Source organism: Botryllus schlosseri, chromosome 8 (assembly GCF_051294905.1).
Source record: "Botryllus schlosseri isolate E-star chromosome 8, Bs_hap1, whole genome shotgun sequence".
NCBI classification, from domain to species: Eukaryota; Metazoa; Chordata; class Ascidiacea; order Stolidobranchia; family Styelidae; genus Botryllus; species Botryllus schlosseri.
This window is the reverse complement of record NC_137243.1, coordinates 10,268,408-10,281,706: the sequence shown is the minus strand read 5'-3', so window position 1 is coordinate 10,281,706 and position 13,299 is coordinate 10,268,408. Positions and strand designations below refer to the sequence as shown.

At 40.3% G+C, this 13,299-nt stretch overlaps 1 protein-coding gene and 2 long non-coding RNA genes across 3 annotated transcripts in view; 1 reads left to right on the top strand and 2 right to left on the bottom strand.

The window, feature by feature from the left end:
* The window catches only part of LOC145445226 (uncharacterized), a 186,329-nt gene that overhangs the window by 140,038 nt on the left and 32,992 nt on the right, over positions 1-13,299 (top strand). The window lies entirely within an intron of this gene.
* Positions 1-13,299, bottom strand: part of LOC145445223 (uncharacterized) — a 145,368-nt gene that overhangs the window by 111,574 nt on the left and 20,495 nt on the right. The window lies entirely within an intron of this gene.
* LOC145445186 (uncharacterized) overlaps positions 1-13,299 on the bottom strand; it is a 23,527-nt gene extending 10,228 nt beyond the window's left edge. The window contains exon 1 of the mRNA XM_080323342.1: positions 12,997-13,299. The gene's annotated coding sequence lies outside the window, so the exon portion shown is untranslated. The remainder of the gene's footprint in view (positions 1-12,996) is intronic.

Sequence of the window (13,299 nt, the reverse complement as noted above, 5' to 3'; positions counted from 1 at the left end):
TAACAAAACCAAGTGCTGTTTATGTAATAAAAATAAGTACGGGTCGTGAAATGCGACAATATGCAGACTTGGAAGCAGATTGCGGAACTGTTGCAAAATGATGCTGCAAAAGGCAGTGGGAATTGCAATGTTGTAACGAAATTAGGAAGCCATAAAAGTATAAATTACAGCAAAACGGTGAAATTTGATTTTAATTGACGGTTTAATCACGCCATATGACGCGTAATAGGGGCAAAATTTGCTTGATGAATTAATGTCCGGATGTGCGTCAGTCTATAATTAAGGAAGCAATATATTGCCTATTGATTGACGCGTGGGAATGCATGAAAGTCAACGTCGTTCCGCTCAGAACTGAATATAACTTGGAGAACGAGGCCTGAAAATTTAGTTTATTTCACATAGAGCTGAGGTGCAGAAGACGAAGTTATATTGTAAACAAGTGAAGACTTACTAGCATCCGACAGAAAGGTTAACAGGAACCAGATAACTAGCAAGTGCGTTTTTATGTTTGAAAATAAAATTGTAAAACAAAACGGGGAGTTGCTTAAAGCATTGCTCAGGTGTTAAAGCGACGGGCTACTAGAATAGGATCATGACTTGACTCGTGACTCGAAGGTAGTTACTTGGTCCCAACATTGCCATATTTACGGAGAAACTTAAAAATGTTTTATGGGCATGGTACTTAAATAATCTGGTGACGGGAGCTGCCTCAACTAATTGATCCCTCTAAGACGCTCGAAATGATGGAACAACTCCTGGGGGCAGTTCTAGTTGTACGTGTTCATTGATATTCCTTTGAGGGGGGGGGAGAGAATTATTGTTACCATTGAAAATTGGGAAAAGCTCATTTAGAATTTAGACTATATATAGTTTCGTCAACAAAAAGCCCCTGTTAGTCCACTGATGAAGTGATTACTTTACCATGATTCATGGTGGGATGATGTCACGCTTAATGATGCGGTATTATGAATAAGGAAAAGTATTATGAATGAGAACTTGAGTTACAATGAGAATGCAATAGTAACGCTATACAGCAAACTGGATATATGGTTTGAGCATAATGGAGAAGTAAATCCTGAATGAAATCTGCAAAGACTCGAACGTACCGGACAATACACCGTGAAAATGCTAGACAATATGTGGTACGAAATCAGTCGCATGTCATGGCATATGATGACTTATTCTGAACGAAATGGGTCACCTTCTGCACCACGAGTATTTGGAATATAGGAAAGACCATCAGTTGATATTTGCTAGTTGGTCGGCAGAACGTCATAACAAACTTTACGGGATGGCAAGATTTAAAAATCTTACGAAAGAACAAATGGCGCAAATCCAACGGATGACAGGAGTGACTACGTCGCAAGTTTCTACGACGCTTATAGATGACATCATTCAGGATAGACGACATGGCCATACAAGGCCCTATAAAAATAAGGTATGCCGCTGGAGAAAGTGATCGCCGCAAAGTCAAAAGGACGGCCGACTACAGGAAAGTTATTGTTATGCGATAGCAACCGTAATGAACGAGAATGGACACAACTGAAGAAAAACTTGTACAAATATATGATAGTATTGATGTATAGATGGAACAATATGATGCGTATAACGCTAAGCCAGATTTGTTGTGGTGTGAAACGTTACTCTTGGAGAATTCATGGAAAAAATATTAGAAGCGTTACGACGAACAAGATGGCAACCAAAAGTTGCTTATCCACAATGGATATGGCCCCGGTACCTTGGTGCTAGACCCTGAAGAAGACCAACAGATATTCCAAAATGATTAGGGCTAGAATTAGAACTAGGACTAGAACTAGGACTAGAATCAAAGAGGAATACCTCAGGCCAGTACTGCTATCATAAAGACCTTGGGAAAATAATCCATGGATCCTGTCCACACATTCGTTTATTGAAACTGATGTGTCGATGGTTGAGTGGGACATTAGAATTAGACCCGCCTTGTCTGCACATTCGATTCACGAAATGGATCTGCCTGGCAGGTGCAGTTATCGCACCGTGATCTGTATATGTATGCAAATTACTGTATTGTATTATAACGTCGTTATGATGACAAATGACGCCATGGTCTGATATGTGTCTGTTTAAATGTCATCCCTGTGAGCATTGAGTGTACCCAAAACTTATATGACAAGACCACGTGATACCGTCTGGAAAATGCCGAGAAAGAAATGCCGTACTTTTACCCACGCAATAATGAGACACTCTGCTGGCGATAATATACGACTTGGGAGTACAACTCAAAAAGTGCAAAACGACATCCCGAAAAAATTGTTCCTCTCAAGGGCTTAATAAAGTGAAATAGAGAAAATAAAAGGAAATCCGGCGCAATCAACATTGAACCTAAGAAAGGGACGTGCCAGACCAAGCCCGTAAGAAATCACGTTAAAGGTACGGAGAAAGAGACGATTATGACGGCTGCGGAATCAAGAAGAGATGCGCAGAAGAATTGTTTCATGATCATGGGAGTCAAAGAAATCGGGTCCGAAAATAGATGCACAAGACTGAGTACTCGAACGTACAATTACGAAATGTGTTCTGAACATTTGATGATGGAGATCGGAAAGGATGCGTTGGAGTATCGATGGCATAAATCAATCTGCTGCATGACGACGGGACACGATAGTCATAACACAACAATGGGTATTCTCATGTTATATTATTGCATAGTGACGCCAATGTTCCTTATTGTGATCAAGCATTGTATTACTGTATCTTTGATCATTACCATCAGGTTGCTTCAAAATGGCGCTAACATTTTATGTCTTAGATATGTGTATGAGTTAATGATCATTAATATGTGAATAATTGGTTGTTATTGTAGTAATTTATTAGCAAGTACTACGCATTCAGGCATTGATTAGGCCTTGGTTATGTGTTATAACTACCCACACTCAGCGGTAGGACCCCTACATTTTACTCAGGTTTCATGATCACAAAATCAGGACGGGTTGCCTGTGCGGACTGTTATTTAATAGGACAAAATAACGCCAAAATCAGGACGGGTTGCCTGTGCGGACTGTTATTCAATAGGACATAAAATAACACAACATTACGTGTTGCATTTAATGAGCACGTACATAGGAAGTTATAATTGATAAACTTATTATCAAGACCCTCGTAACCACTCGAGTTATGTAAATATTTGGCATCGAAAACAAGGTGTTTGACTTTGACGATTGCTAGTCAACATACGAATGAATAAAAAGCTTAAGAACACCAATACTAAAAGAACCCGGTGAAACAACAGATTGAATTCAAGACATTAGTTTTTGCATGACAATTGTAGTTGAGTATTGTGAAACGACATGTCATGTATAAACTTTTCGGCATGAAAGGCCGTCACATGAATTATATGTGTAAACCAACCTTGGAGCTGCTTTTCGGCAGGAAAGGCCGTCGCATGAATTATATGCGTAAATAAACCTTGGAGTATTGAAAATGTTTATTAATCGTGTATGATGATGTATAGGTTAAACCATGCCTTGTGTTATAATTGATGAATGATTTGTATGCCAATTTAACCAAGCTTTGCATAGAGTTACCTCATTTCCGTCTGCGCGAATAACTGATTAGAGTATTTGGTTGTATTAAGATCCTAGATTATCAGTAGATAAAAGTAGATTAAAATTCTGGACCCTAGAGTCATTGTCAACTTGAGAAGAAACAATCCTACAACTGTTGTTGCTCCAATCACCATTTACAAACGTCGTCAGGATACTAAAGCAAACGAAAGGCAACGCCTTACTAGGAAGTAACCCGAACAAGTGTGGACTACTCGCATAACAATCGTTATCGGAGCTGCACTCTAAAAACAAAATTGGTGGCCAGTACGGGGAACTTCCGGTGTTAAGACGTTGACTAATCGATGCTTTCTAAGACGACCATCGTAAAACTTGTACTTGTCGTAGCCTTGCTATCATCGTCTGTATCTCTTCTGATTACATTGGCGGCAATCTATCTGCACGTATCGCCTGGAGCGTTTTCTAATCTGTTGAACGTACTTTTGGGATCTAACAGCAGCGAATCCACTGATTACGTTCAACCCACGAATACGCCACAAGGATCTACATTCTATTTCAACGTATTTTCACCTGATCCACTACCTTCTGTCAACAGTACTTCCTCCAGTCAATAGAGAGTAGGCTACTATGCGAAGAATGTTGAAAGCATTTAAAAGGAAAAAGTCGTCAGAAGCGACAAATGAACTTAAACAGGGCATTACCTTGCTCAAGGCGACACAAAAACGCCATGAAGATCTACGGCGACAAGAAAGACAACTTGCTAAAGATGTGGCTGAACAAACAGAGCTACTAAAAGAAGTAAAGACTTCTCTACCAGAAACCATGAAAGGTTTAGAAAAGGCAAAGAAAGAGGTTCGAAAAGCTCAAGCGGACCTCAAAGCTGTTTGTGATGCCACAACAAAGGTTAGCGGGAAGGTCTCCACCGATGTGCTGAACGACATTCTCTCGTTAGAGTTTGAGCTAGGAAAGTCGCATGCGCAGGTCACGAGGGAACGAACCCAACCTCACGCTTTAACAGTACTTCCAGATGCACCAGAATATGATCCTCCGGCGTACGTGCCTTCCACTGAACAGTCAAGCGGGGATATTAAACAGGGGCCAACGATGACGGTTCGCAAGGGTTTGGATTGTCACACTGTAACGGCCGTCTACCCCACGTTACCGAGTTCTGAGCCCACCACATTGTCTGACTCTTATAAAGGATCAACGTCTTGTTTCCTTGTGGGGGGTGGTGCACGCGCCAAACAAAAAAAATGAAAACTTACTTAAAACACCAATGGGAACAAGGACAGAAGAGGATGGCGCCTCCCGACGGGTGACCTTTCATAGTCCAGGCGAGGAACAATCTGATGCAGAAAATTCTGAAATCGATTTCCATGCTAGACTGAAACAGATTTCCCAAGAAATAAGAGACAATATAAAGTCCCTACGGGGCGGTGCATATTATCAGGATTCCGCGGAAGAATCTCTCGAGGAGGAACTTTCCGACATCCCTCGCTCTCCTGATACACCTCGCGCTACCTCCACTCCAAAAGAGCATGGGGGGAGGACTAGGCGACAACAACCCCGACAACACCCAGTTGCCGTAACAACAAGGCATTGGTTGACAGATAAACCCCAATCGGAAAAAGAGATGCTACAGCTTATGATGGACCCTGGGGACATGCCGCTTCTGAAGTGGATGGAAAATTCAATGCGACGAATACGCCACGGTGTTGGGGATACGGATGCTGATGTAATTTTGGCTAATGCTATGCAAAAAAAAAAAATTGAGGGCTGCTGGCCGACACGAGCAGGCTACCCAATTGGGAATTTTTTTTAATACCGATTCAGGGGAAGCAGAATGGGAATCGGTTATGCGATCTCTTTCCTTATCAAACCCCCAGGGTTTGGTGAATGATGAAAAAATCATTGGGGATTTACGCAGAAATTATCGCTGGGAGGATGAGCCGCTACCATTACTCAATAGCGCCTTGAAGCAACTGGAAATAAACATGGACAGTAAAATTAAAAAGAATCCTGATGGATTGCGTCTATTTCGAAATCTGCGACAACGACTACCCGAAGCGCTAAGACTTATGTTACGAGGCTGGGAAGATGAAAAAAGGTGGCGGGACGTTGCGGAGGAGCTACAACTTGTTTGGAACTCCGAGTTTCTGGATGAACAAGAGACGCGCCCTATGAACCAGGAAACAAAGGAAACGCGTGACACAAAGCCATCTTTACCGCCTGCACACTCATCCCGAGGTAATAGCCAAGTGGCTTGGGCGGAACCTCAATACCCTGATCATCCACGTCGATATGATGCTTCATATTGGACGGATGATGAACTGAATCAAGGTATTCGACTCTCGAAAATCGCTTGCGGGAGCTGATTGATCCGGTAAATCAGCTCCCAGATAATTTATTACCCCAACACACAAAAACTGTACATAACTCTTCTTTACCCTTATTTACATTTCTTGATACGCCGGATGACCCTTTACAGCCCGATTTACGGAATTGTTCGGAGGCCAATTGTTGTGTTTGATAGATACAACAACGGGTTCGAAATTCGTAGCTGACACGGGAAGCATCCCCAATTTGATAATGAAAAAGGTCGTTATTTCTAAATACCCACAAAGCTGAGAGGAACGTCAACCAACAGACATGGAATTGACGCAGGAATAGGTGGCTTGTCCCAAGTTGATTCCTTGGTAGAGATTAATTTTGATGGTCTGTCCGTTCCATTTGTGACCGGATTAGGAGTTCCACTTAATATCATAGGGTTGAAATGGATTGAACAAGTACAGCAACTACCAAGCATAGTAATTGGGCTGAAAACACCGTCTAATGCAATTGAAGAGTTGTCTTTAGTAACTCTACATGATGTGATCTCATGAGATCAACGGGACGGAACCAAAGTCGGAAGCAGTCCTCGCGACACTGTAACCGATGATGGGGTTGATGGAAGCTGCAAATCAAATAAGCGTCGAGCCGGCACGCTGACGCTGGCCGTCGCCGCTGGCCGTTGCCGCTGGCGCAAGTACCGAGATGGTAATCACCACTGGTGCGAACGACGAGTAGAAAAGCGCAACTAATGTCACACAAAACCTATGGGAAACTCCAAGTGTCGAGTCAGTAATCCCTGCTGGCACTATTCTTGAAGACGTCGAGTGTGGAATCCCCGCTGGCGCAAATGAGGACCAACACGAGAAAATTGGTCCTGACAGATCTCGTAGATGCACTTGTCCGAACGATTGTAACTGTTCGGCCCATAGTAGCATTACGACAGCCACTGTCTTACCTACTTTCCCAAAAGGTAACTGGAGAGCAGCTGTTGCCGGTCAACCGTACATATATCCGGATATGACCGACTAGGAGTCTGGGGATTTTATGATGCATGTCTCCCCAGAAACAGGGCCCCCGACGGCGATTGAGTCCGTTGGCGTGACGGTAGGCGTGGGCACACGCCGAGATCAGAGGTTAGATTGAATAGGTAGGGAATCCCCGCTGACAACGAAGAACCTCGCCCTCTCTCCACCAACAACAAAACCCCGTTCATCACGAGATTCACATTGGCCAATGGTTGGCCAAGTTACCACAACAAGGGACCAGTCCAAGCGTTAAGACGGAACTCAAGAGTCTCATTGTCGCCATGATCTTTGTAATGACTCAGTAGATGGATACCATCCCTGGGAAGGAATTTGCATCGTCATAAAAAAGAAAATGGGGGTGCAAATAAGAATTGAAGAAATCAAGAACGTCATGAAAAGGTGCGATAGAGTAATAGTCTAGAACTATGGTTTGGCGGCTGCCCATGGACATACAAAAGGGTTGCCCCCTCCGCACTGTAAATATAAAGGCAACGAGATATTGTACCACATGACGATTAAAAACAATGCACGGCAGATAATGTCCTTCATTGGAGCAAAACGATAACGAAGAAAAGCAGTAAACGAAATACGGTAGTTGGCATGAAGGCAGCAGATCTAAGGAACTCCGAGTGAAAATGTATTGTTGCTCAGGTAAATGGTAGTATTCCAAGCGAAATGGTATTGTTACTCAGGTAAATGATAGTTTTTCAAACGAAAATGGTATTGTTACTCTAGGAAAAATATATTTCGAAACGAAAACGGTTTTGATACTCAGGGAAAAATATATTTACAAACGAAAATGGTTTTGTTACTCTGTGAAACGATAGACCTTCAAGTGAAAATGTATTGTTACTCTGGGTAAACGACAGATCTCAAAAGGAAAATCTATTGTTACTCGGGTAACGGCGGACCTCCAAGTGAAAATGGTAATTTTACGCAGGTTATTGTCCGTTGTGCAAACGAAAATGATATTTTTACTTGGGTAGGTATCGTGAGTTCTACGTTGGTAGTGTGATTGGTCTTGTTAAACGTAGTTGTCGAGTTGTACAATATACTTGTCGTGAGTATACTATTACGAAGGGGAGGAAAATGAAAATGTTATTACCACCGTAAGAAGGTTGTTGTATGTTGATTTGATTTGTCGGGTCAGTAACCCTATCATTCGCATATGACAAACAAAATCATTACCATGAATACATGTAACTAATTTGTTCGGTCTCGATCAATGCACAAGACATGATTCGTTTTTTGAAACCGTAGCGAAGACCTATGTAAATCGATGCGATAGACTTCTACCTCCTTGCATTCAGTCGTGCCCTGTCCATTTTAATACGGACCCACAGGTATGATATGCACACACTAACACCGTCAATAGAAGTCGATGATTTTAATTAATAAAAATATTTCTTGACTACATCGGAATGTCTATGTTGTAGAAAGTATATACTTTTATGGCGTTGTGTGTTTAATGAAAGCGATTGGTTACAAGCATGTTTTAACGTCGGGAAAGAAAATTTGTTTTTCTGTATGTGACAGTTTGTGACGAAATGAAATATATTCGTGGTTTTAATTGGATTGTGACTGTGCTGTTTTAATGTACGCTTCAACATGGAGACTTGACGCTGAACAACAACTCGATTCACTAAACATAGCCATTGCAAAATTTGTCACTGGTGTGCAAAGGGTTAGGGGCATTTTGTATGAAAATATCTTCATCTGTTTTGTTGTGAGGACAATAATTTGATGACTCGGCACTTCTCATTAGCAAAGTAGATTGTTTCGTGTGTAAGATGTAAGGGTCGTGTCGAGAAAACATCCGTACTGTTTTGTAGGAGTAGCTGATTTATTGCAATGACATGGACATATCCCGCAGGTGTGGTTGGTTGGTTGGTTTGTCTTAAGAAAGATGATGCGACGCCGGCGTCATAAATTGTGTTAACCTAACTCGGATAGATACCGCGGTTATGCTGGACTTACACGTGGTTATCACATACTGTGCGCATACAAACTTTTGTGTAAAAACTCCGATGTGTCTGTAGGTACTAGTTCTGTGTTGAACTATTTGAATATTAAGATGCACGAGCACGAGCATCCATTCATACAATAAAGCTCTTGAGGTATCGAAACAGTTTGAAAGCGCCTCCAATCATTGCACAGGTTCGTAGCATGGGAATATCGAGCATTTTCGTGTGCCATGAATATCTTTCATATGTCTTTGGTAAGAAATGAGTTGCGTTGTATAATCATACACAGTCTACAAAAGTAAAACTTGTCGCGTTTGATTGTGTACTTTTTATCGATGTCTTTGTGATATTGAAAGACGGATGAGTTTACATTTAAATATCGTAAGCGGAGTAACTCAAGTAATAACTTTTACTCGTTGAAAACCGACAACGGGAAAAATACCGGTCAATGGAGTAACAGTATCAATATGAGTGGTATATTATTTTTCGCGATATGCAACCAATCTTGGATATGCATAACTTGTCAAAAAATTATCCTGTCATAGAAAAGCCAGTTGTTACGAATTCGAAACAAATGTACTTCGATTATCACGATGATGGAAATTAAGATCAACACAGTATTTCAGAAGTGGGTGTGTATCGTTTGGTATGTTCACCAATCACTAAATGTCGGTTAATTAAACGATACAGTTACAAGTTGGTTGAAATCTTGATTTACAAATGACAGCTTGATGATGTAAAGCTCAACCACTCCAGTGTGTTTATTGTAAAGTATTAGACACAAACAAAATATCGAATGGAGACCAACACATTGGTTTTATTACCGAGCGAGTGAAAATTGTTTTCTGCTGGACATATATGATTTGCATTAAAAAAAAACGATCTACGCCGATTAAGCGACGCTGTTTAATATCGTAATCTGATGAGTGAAATTCCCTTGAGATTTTATTTAGCGAGTTAATTGCTGGTGATTCAATCACATACAAGTAAGGTCTTTTACGGGATGAGTATTGTGACGACATTTACTTTGACGAATGACAATGGGGGAAATTTCCGATTTCTTTGGTCGTGAGCGTTCTACAAATATTTCCGGCATACATTTAGCAAGCAACCTACAATATTCTATTGTTATGGTAATGACTTTCGCAAGTTTGGTTTTATGGTTACAATTACTTTAGAAGATTCAAATGATAATTTATGATCAGTACTTTGAGCAACAATACAAACACATTTTGTAGATTTCAGTGTAGCGCATATTACGATTTTGTTAATGCTATGAGTTTTGCGTACTACTCAAGTCTAGTAGAATAGGATGCATCCAGTAACGATATTCCAAATTGCTTCTGTGTTGATCAAAGTCTTGAAGTGTAAATCTCTAGACTTCACAATGTCTTAGAGAGTGCGAACGGAATTACGTATTGATCGCACGCTTCAAACGGTACTCGATACCCAAAGTAAAATTTTCACACTCTGTAAGTTGTGTATGTTTCAATGCGCTGTCACAAATCCCGACAATAAATCGTATCAATTGTTGGATTAAACAGTAACGACATGGCATTGTGATATACTGACTCTGCACGTAGTCGCTTCAATTACTCGTTACGAATTGCGATAATAAAGCATTTTGTATCGGGTGTTCAATGTATGAATAATGGAATTATTGCATCTTTAGCATCGGTTATCGCGAACGACAGATTTTAACAATTGTACTGGTTGTCGAATGTAATAATACCGATGTTGTTGTTTCATCTTTAGCCTTGGTTACTGGAAACAATTACATTTGTAAAATATTTTCTGACATCCGCGATACGCAGAGTGATTTGTACCAAGGTGGAATAATTTTCCAGTCAAGAACATTTCAGACACGCATAGTTTTACAACTCGATATGTTAATAACAATGTTTCTGAAAAGTTTGTTGGTATCGTAATAACCTTTAACACAACCCCGGTCTAATTTCGTCATAATTTAATAACCAAGTCGTGGTCGACTATTACAAAATCTCGTATGTCAAACCAATGTGTCAATCCTTATGATGCATGATAACTTTGAATATAACACCGGCGTTCGATTGTAAGAAATGAATTCCCAACTACGTTGATCAGACTTTCAAATCTCGTATACTCAAACATATTATGTTAATTTCAAGTCGCCTGCACCGAGTAGTAATTACTTTTGTCTTACAAAATATATCGAGTAGTAATTACTTTGTCTTGCAGAATAGTAACGACTTTTACAGTTGAAGAGAAAAGACGAGTTGGCGGTAGCCTATATGACTACAACCGAACTAGCTATGGATTTTAGATTGTAGCGCGTAATCTTGTCTACTTTCCACACGGATACTGTTGAGTTGGTTGGGTAAGTTACAAACGGATTTACTTGACAAGGTTTTTCCTTGTTGACTCTTTGGAGTATGGTAAGGTGTTAAAATGTCGAGACGTAATACTATTTCCGTTAACTCAATTGCAACAAAACATAACCAGATAGCTTGTTCAAGGTTTCGACAAAGTAGATTGAAATATTCCAATTTAACTCATCGCGTCGCAACTCGATCGCGGTATGCACAAGTGGTTGTCAAGTTAGAAAAGTTTACAACAACAGGGGTTATTTCATTGATTGACTCAATTGTGTGTAGTAACACATTAAAATATCGCGATGCCATAGTGATATTAGTTACTGAAACTCTATTTGACAAACGGAAAACTCAGTCGTGAATAGAGTTGTAAGGTTTCATTACTTGTTTCAAATCAATATGCGCATAATCTCGAAATATGGCCGGGTTGAAAGTTGATAGTCATGTTTGTCAAACCTATTTCAATTCACACTATGCCAAAGTCAAAATATTTCATTTTTGATTATTTCAGTTTACCTGTAGTACATCTGACGAATGGATTCCGACAGCTGGATTATTTGGTGATGCTGGAGTTGGTAAATGATAGGATGTGTGTATTTGTTAAGAGTTTGATTTCAAGTTGACAAATTACCAAAATGATTGAATATTTTCGGTAAAGAGATAGTTGGTATTGATTCTATAGGTGTGAAAACAGCGGCGCGGAATGTGTGAATAATCCGATGCGGCTGAATGTTGGCGTCAGTAATATTCTGGTTACGTTCGATTCAACAGATCGCGTTAAAAGGATTTCTCAAAGGATTAGAGTTGTACCGAATCAAAACATTCAGATACGAATCAACTTGAGTTGTGTAGTGAGTTTCATTTCAAGTTGACAAATTAACACATTGATTGAATATTTTCATGGATCTTATCACGCAACTAAAGTCAACCACTATTCCGGAGGCGTGAAAACATATAGCGGTCGCGGGCAAGTGTCAAATTGTTGGTTTTCGAATCACCGTCTGCGACGGTTCTCTTATTCGTTACTTATTACATAATAGTAAAAAAACTATCAACATATTACACTGTGGTGATTGGAATGTATGTAATGACAAGTCGCGAGAGATGGCTATGTCTTGGGTGTTATCTTGTGAGCGATCGCGGGGTTTGTAATATATTTCACACTTATTTGAAGTGTTAGTTCGTGAGCGTGATTATTGTTGATATTCGAATTGCCGTCTACGCCGGCTCTGTGGCAAACTAATTACCAAAACATTACCTTGCGACTGATTCCTAGATTTAGCAAACTATTTCACACCTTTGTTGCTGAAAGTACGACATGCCGACGCAACCTATACCCGAAAGTACGAATCACCGCCGCGTCCATAAGAATAACGATATATTAAAGTTCCAATCACCGTAAACGTTAGGATTAACTCGAATCGGTCATATATAATAATTTTGAATATACTTGCTAACTAATGGCGTCGCTGTTTACAATACTTCATATTCAACACCACTTCATCAGAGATCACTATACCTATAACGGTAGCACACAAGACCGGCACATCATCGCCGCAGCCTATACCAGAAAGGGTACCATCACCAGAGATCCCATAAGAAACAATGGCACATCACGAGCGGAAGGGAGGGGTCTAAAGGGTACCATCACCAACACGAGTTTCGAGGTACATCACCAGAGGGCCCATAAGGACCCCACCCACCTCACGAGCGATCATATATACTACTTGCCTTGTCATATGATGACATAAAGGTTGCGATAAAGCATGCGATAAAAACACACCTCGTCGCCGCTGTACAGTTTTATGTTGTTGAGCAGCCTGCACGTGTTTGCCAACCAGAACGAAATGTACTCGAAATCTCCTTCATGCTCCTGAAAAACAGATAAAAGAGTGGTTAGTGAGCAGCATACTCGAACAATTAGATAATTCTAGTTGTCTAATTGTGCTAATTAAAGAAAAAATGTGTTAATCTAATTTCCTGATTTGATAGAAACTAAATTCGCAATTTAATTCTATTTCAAAGTCTTTGGGAATGCAGTTATTCTAATTGTAATCGAATTAGAAAAACTGTATCTTCATTCAAA